Genomic DNA, 6,303 nt, shown 5'->3' on the forward strand with positions numbered 1-6,303 from the left:
ATGATCATGTGATTTTTATTTAATTTGTTCACCTGGTATATCACACTGACAGATACTGAAAAATCCTTCCATCCTTGGGATAAATTGCACCTGATTATGATTATGATCCTTTTTTAACATATTGTTGAATTCTGCTTAGTTGCTCAGTCGTGTCTGACTTTGCGACCCCATGCACCCCACCAAGAACCCTTGTCCATAGGGATTCTCCAGGCAGGAATACTAAAGTGGGTTGCCATGCCCTCCGCCAGGGGATCTTCCCAACCCAGGGATCGAACCCAGGTCACCTGCATTGCAGGTGGATTCTTTACCATTTGAGGCACCAGGAAAGCCCATATTATTGATTTTGGTTTGCTAGTATTTTGTTGAGGATGATGAACATCTGTATTCATTAGTGATATTGGCTTATAAACTTTTTTGTGGTATCTTTGCCTGGCTTTGGTACCAGTATAATGTTGGCCTCACAGAATGAGTTTGGGAATATTCCTTCCTCTACATTAAAAAAAAAAAAAAGTTTCAGAAGGACAGGTATTAACTCTTCTCCAAATGTTTGATCAAATTTGCCTGTGAGGCCATCTGGTCCTGGAATTTCATTTCTTGGAAGTTTTAAAATCAGTTTCTATTTCAGTACTTGTGATTGCTCTGTTAATATCTTCTCTTTCTTCCTGGTTCAGTCTTGGGAGATTGTATCTCTCAAAGAATTTGTCCATTTTATTGGTATGTAGGTGCTTAATATTAGTGTTTTATAGGTGTTTATTTCAGCAGTGTCCACTGTAATTTGTCCTTTCTCATTTCTGATTTGACTGACTTGAGCTATTTTTTCTTGAAAAAGCTTTATCAATTTTATTTTTTCAAAGAACCAGCTTTTAGTTTCATTCATCTTTTCTATTGTTTTCTTCATCTGTTTTTCATTTATTTCTGCTAAGATCTTTTAAGATTTCTTTCCTTCTACTAGCTGTGGATTTTGTTCTCTTTTCTCCAGTTCCTTTAGGTGTCAGGTTGGGTTGTTTGAGATTTTTCTTTGTCCTGAGGTAAGACTATTACTATAAACCTCCCTGTTAGAACTGCTTCTGCTGCATCCCATGGGTTTTGGATCACCATGCTTCTATTTTCATTTGTCTCCAGGTATTTTATTTCCTCTTTGTTTTTCTCAGCGATCCACTGGTTGTTTAGTAGCACATTGTTTAGCTTGCACACATTTAGGTTTTTTTTTTTTTTAACAGCTTTTTTTTTTTTTTTTCCTTCTAATCTCATAGTGTTGTGGTCAGAAAATATGCTTGATATGCTTTCAATTTTCTTAAATTTAGTGAGGCTAACTTTGTGACCCAGCATGTGAACAGGCCTGGGAAATGTTCCATGTGCACTTGAAAATGTGTATTCTCCTGCTGTCAGATGGAATGTTCTATAAATATCAAGTCTATCTGCTTATAATGGGTGTGTTAAGGCCTGTGTTTCTTCTTGATTTTCTGTCCAGATCTGTCCATTGATGAAACTGGGGTTTAAGGTCCCCCACTGTTACTGTATTACTGTCAGTTTCTTTTATGAATATTAGCACTTGCCTTATATATTGAGGTGCTACTATGTTGGGTGTATATATTTACAATAGTTATATTTTCTTGGACATTATGTAGTGTCCTTCTTTGTCTCTTGTAACAGTCTTTAAAATCTGTTTTGTCTTAGTATTCCTACTCCAGCTTTCCTCTGAATTCCATTTGCATGGAATATGTTTGTCCATCCTCTCACTTTCAGTCCGTTTGTATCCCTAGATCTGGAGTGGGAGGTCTCTTATAGAGAGCATACATACAGGTCTTGCTTTTTAATCCATTAACCAGTTATGCCCTTTGCTTGAAACATTTAATCTGTATACATTTAAGGTTAAGTATTGATAGAAACATATATATCACCATTTGCTTAATTGTTCTGGGTGTTAGGGAAGTCCTCAAATATTGATAATCTTTCATTCCTTTACCATTTTTATTACCACCTTTCTGAACTTGGGGCTTAGCAGACCAGAAAGGCCTGTTTCATTGTTTCTTCTTTCAGGGGATTTCTCCTGTCCTTTTAGTTGGAAATCGTTCCTCCACTTTCACTTTTTCTCAAATTTCTCTGTCTCTGTAAATTCAGGAGAAACAGTTACTGTGGTCCTGAAGGGCTGTTTTTATGTGTGACCATCCCTGTGCAAACTGTGTGAATCCAATATTTTGGGTGCAAGGGCTATTTGCAAGTCATGACAGGCATACATCCAAAGGGTGTGCTGGCTGTCATCCTTCTGATAGGGGGTGTGGCTGGTGTTGTGGTGACAAGAGTCTTGTCTGGAAGTTGTGTCGGACCTCTTTGCTGTGTGGCTGTCACAGACCTGTCAGGGATGGGTCTGCTTCCCAGTTGTTTGAGTAGAGGCCCTGAGGGTCAGGTTTGATAAGGGTCTGTTGCTCATGTGTGTGTTCTGTCCCCAAGAAGGTGAGCACTAATGCACGTGAGGCCTGTGTAGTCACAGAGAACCTATGCACTGAGTGACCATGCAGGGGTCCTCGGTTCTACCCAGAAACCGCCCAAATGCTGCATCCCTTTCTCCATTTTGTTCCTACTAGACTTAATGCCAGGCTGGTGCTAGGGCCTGCGGTGTGGCTATGGGGATTGAGGTGGCTGTGCTGCCTCTTGGAAATATGGTTGCCTATATGGCAGTACTCTCCCAGGACCTGTCTGCTCAGATCCAGCTCCAAGCTGTGGTGTGAGGTAGACTGGAATACTCCATTTGGAAAGGAATCCCAGCATGCTTCACCCTAGGGGCTCTCTGGAGGGACATGGGATTCTGTGATACAGCCCACCACCCAGTGTGTTCACCAACAAAGTGGCCGCTGCTGGACCCACCCCCTGGTTGCAACACTGATAATGGGCTTACATACCAGCCACACCCACACCACGTGCTCACTCACAAAGAAGGCAACCAGAGTTGCTCCCCGCTGACAGCATAACTACAGTGAGGCTCCTATGACAGAGCCACGCCACCTCATGCATGTGCTAACAATGGCAGCCCAAACCACACTCCAGACCCTACAGGCTGCCTGCACAGCTACACCAAGTCCTCTCTCAGAGTCCTTCAACTGAATCCTGAGGTCCACTGAAGCCTGAGTTTCAGTGCTTAGCTTCTGCACATAACTAGCAGCCCTACCCAGCATGTGTTTCAGAGTAGACAGTGCAGCAAAGTGGCAGCTGTCAGCACCTGTCTCTCTCTGTCCTGACTGCTAGCAAGTCAGCATGCGCACACTCCTCCCAGAGAGTAGAGACCAGACCCCTTCAGCTCCCTATCCGTTCCAGAGACCTCCCGGCTGCTGAAGGGTTCTCAGGGCCAAGGAATCTTTCCTTTTTCACGATTCCCTTCCAGGTTTGTCAGTCCTATCCTTATGCCTTGCATTTTCTTGTCCTACCTGGTTACATGGGGATCTTTCTTGAAGCTTCGTTTGCTTAAGAGGTCTTCTGCAACAACTGTTTCACATGTAGGCGTATTTCTGGTGTGTTTGTGGGAGGAGGTGAGCTCCATATCCTTCTCTTCTGCTATCTTGATCTCTGCCTCACTTTAAAGGTTTTTTAAAAAAGAGAACCTTTACTTTCATTAAATTGTATCCATGTTTTAAACATAAAAGACATTTATTCCAATATAATAGAAAAATAATTACTATAATTAGTATCATGACAATAATAGATTGAATGTCTACTATATGCAGATGCTTAATATACATCTATACCTAATCTTCACAATAATCTCAAGTGATTAGTATTTTAATACATATTTTATACATAAAAAAAAACTTTCTAAGTATATAAGTAACTAGTTCAGGGATATGTAGCTTATTAATGATAGAGCCAAGTTTTTAATCCAGTGTTAATACACAAACACATTTTCCACTGTGCCATGCTGTCAAGCATTTCTAAGGTTGACAAGTCTCCTCGACTCTCTCACACACCAAAAATGAGAGAAAAAGCACACAGGTTCTAAAACTTCCAAATATTTGAAATTCATACAAGTCAACTTACTCGAGCTTCTCTTGCTCTACCATGAGGTCTGCAATGCTTGTGGGTCCCTTTAGGTGTCACTAACAGGCCTAAAGCAGAAGCAGAGAAAATGCACATAGGAACAATAAAAGTGATATTAACAGAAGAAAAGAGAAAGAAAAGGAGACATGAAGGGAAAGGATACTTTTGGTCAGGAGTGGGAACATCACCACCAACTGGCTACCAGACACCACCATTTGTGGGTTCACTTTAACAGTTAATGTATTTCTGATAATGTGTGAAAGTCTCATGTATAGCAGTCAGATATTAGACAAATATAGGAAGAGTTCTTCTGCTCATAGTTTAAAGAATAAAAAAGCTATTTTTTCCTGTTATACCTAATCATCAATGATTAAATTCCAACATTTCATACATGTTCTTAAACTTTTTTTGCTTTGACAAATGAATAGATTTATTCAAATATTTTCCAATGTTATTAGAAATACATTAGGTTTATGAGAGTCATATTTCTTGTCCTCTTTGGAGTGTTTATCATAAAATGATAAGGACAAATTGTAGTAAGATATTAAAATAATTACAAAAACTGGTAGATTCAAGTGATGTTACTGAATTAAAGCTTGAGAAAGTTCTTTTTGTCACAGCTTGAAATGTTTGTCAGCTAATCATAAAGGTTTAAATTCAGAGCAGTGAAAGTTTTTTAGGGACACTGATGGATAATTTGTGAAAATGAAACTGCCATGGAAGCTGAACACAAACAGAAGTGCCTTTAATTACTTACGTTTTGTCTCCTTGGTTCAATCTCTCCGAGGCTATCCAATATTTCTTTAATTACACTTCATCAAGGACAGAATTGCTCTTTCAAACCTGAAGAGGTCAAAAGTTCACTCATTCTTTCTTCTCTACATTCACTGGCTTTTCCCTTGAAGTACTAACAGAATAAATGTTCTCTTCTATGCAACATGGAGGAACATATGAATGAACAGTTCGTCTTCCCTCAAGGAAGACAAACTCTGAACTCCATGAGAATGCAAAGACTTGGTTATTCACTGCTGAATCCCATTAAGTGGAGCACCAGCTGTTACTTTATCAGTAGGCATTCAACATACATTTGTGATTGGATGACTATATCTAAAGCTGGGAAAGTTCATTAACCCAGGAAGGAAGGGACTAGGGGAAACTTTAGCAGTTATATAGTCTATGAAAAACTAGCAAGGGTATTTCATTTAATAAGTGATGGTTAATAATATTTTCATTTATAATTCCCACTACATTATTTTCTCAACATTAAGTACTTAAGATGAATCCAGCCAAATTTAGGCTTTATAAAAATATAGGGAAAATTACATTAAATATCTCTTAATCTTTGCAAAGTATGCTGTTTACACAATAAATGGTGTCTATAATTATTATTACTAAGTAGTTTATATTTAGACTTTTGAGGATGCCTCATGTTAATAAAACTGTAAGTACAAATACCTCTCAAGACTTACCTGGGAAAATAAAAGATAAAGGAATCAAAGTGAATTTTAAATTGTACCATAGCATTCTAAATTTCACAATACTTAATATATTAGTCTTGGTTCTTATAAATAAACAGCTTAGTGAACATCTCTCAATGTCCTAAGTCATTTATTCTTTAGGATAAACTAAGGTTATTAAATATTTCGTTTTTTAACACACGTATACCTTATCTCTAGAGCTCTTTGGAGGCCTTAAAGTTTTTCTCCTGTGATTCCCTAGTGGTGCCTTTTCCTGAAGCTATTATCCAATAAAAAAGAAGATTAATCAGCATATTCAGTTTGCTGCTCACTTTTTCTGAAGTAAGCTAAATAGTATCTCTAAGGCAGGCAAAATCCTGGAAAGGAACTACCCAAAAGCGCACAGCAATGGCAAGTATACTCAGAAACCTGCTTGTGGTACCTTTTTTTCCCCGGTATACACGTTCTAAGATTTTTTTAATTGGAGGGTAATTACAATATTGTGATGGTTTTCGCTATACAGCAACATTTATTATTGTTGTTGTTTTTGCTTTGCTTTTGGTGTAAATAATAACCAAAGTGTGAATCAGTATGGAAGAAACTTTTGCTGTAAGAACAAGTGAAAACTTGAATCTGTCTATATAACAGCTGCATGAGAGGCCACGTCTGTCTATACAGTATAGTATACTACCTGCACCAGTTGGGGGTGGGGCAGTATATAGCAGAAACACAATTGCTTTATGTATCTTGCTTGATACTTACCAAAGTCTGGTTTAGAATATAAATTGCTTATTTCTGAGATTTCATTTCTGAATTG

At 38.3% G+C, this 6,303-nt stretch overlaps 1 long non-coding RNA gene across 1 annotated transcript; it reads right to left on the bottom strand.

Annotated features, from left to right (window-relative positions):
• Positions 1–3,165: 3,165 nt before the first annotated feature.
• LOC113902834 lies at positions 3,166–5,180 on the bottom strand. Its single transcript, XR_003513925.1, has 3 exons — positions 4,787–5,180; positions 4,030–4,097; positions 3,166–3,569 (listed from the first exon to the last, which is right to left on the bottom strand). It is a non-coding gene; the product is annotated as an uncharacterized LOC113902834 (long non-coding RNA).
• Between the last annotated feature and the right edge of the window lie 1,123 nt (positions 5,181–6,303).

Source organism: Bos indicus x Bos taurus, chromosome 13 (assembly GCF_003369695.1).
Source record: "Bos indicus x Bos taurus breed Angus x Brahman F1 hybrid chromosome 13, Bos_hybrid_MaternalHap_v2.0, whole genome shotgun sequence".
Taxonomy (NCBI): domain Eukaryota; kingdom Metazoa; phylum Chordata; class Mammalia; order Artiodactyla; family Bovidae; genus Bos; species Bos indicus x Bos taurus.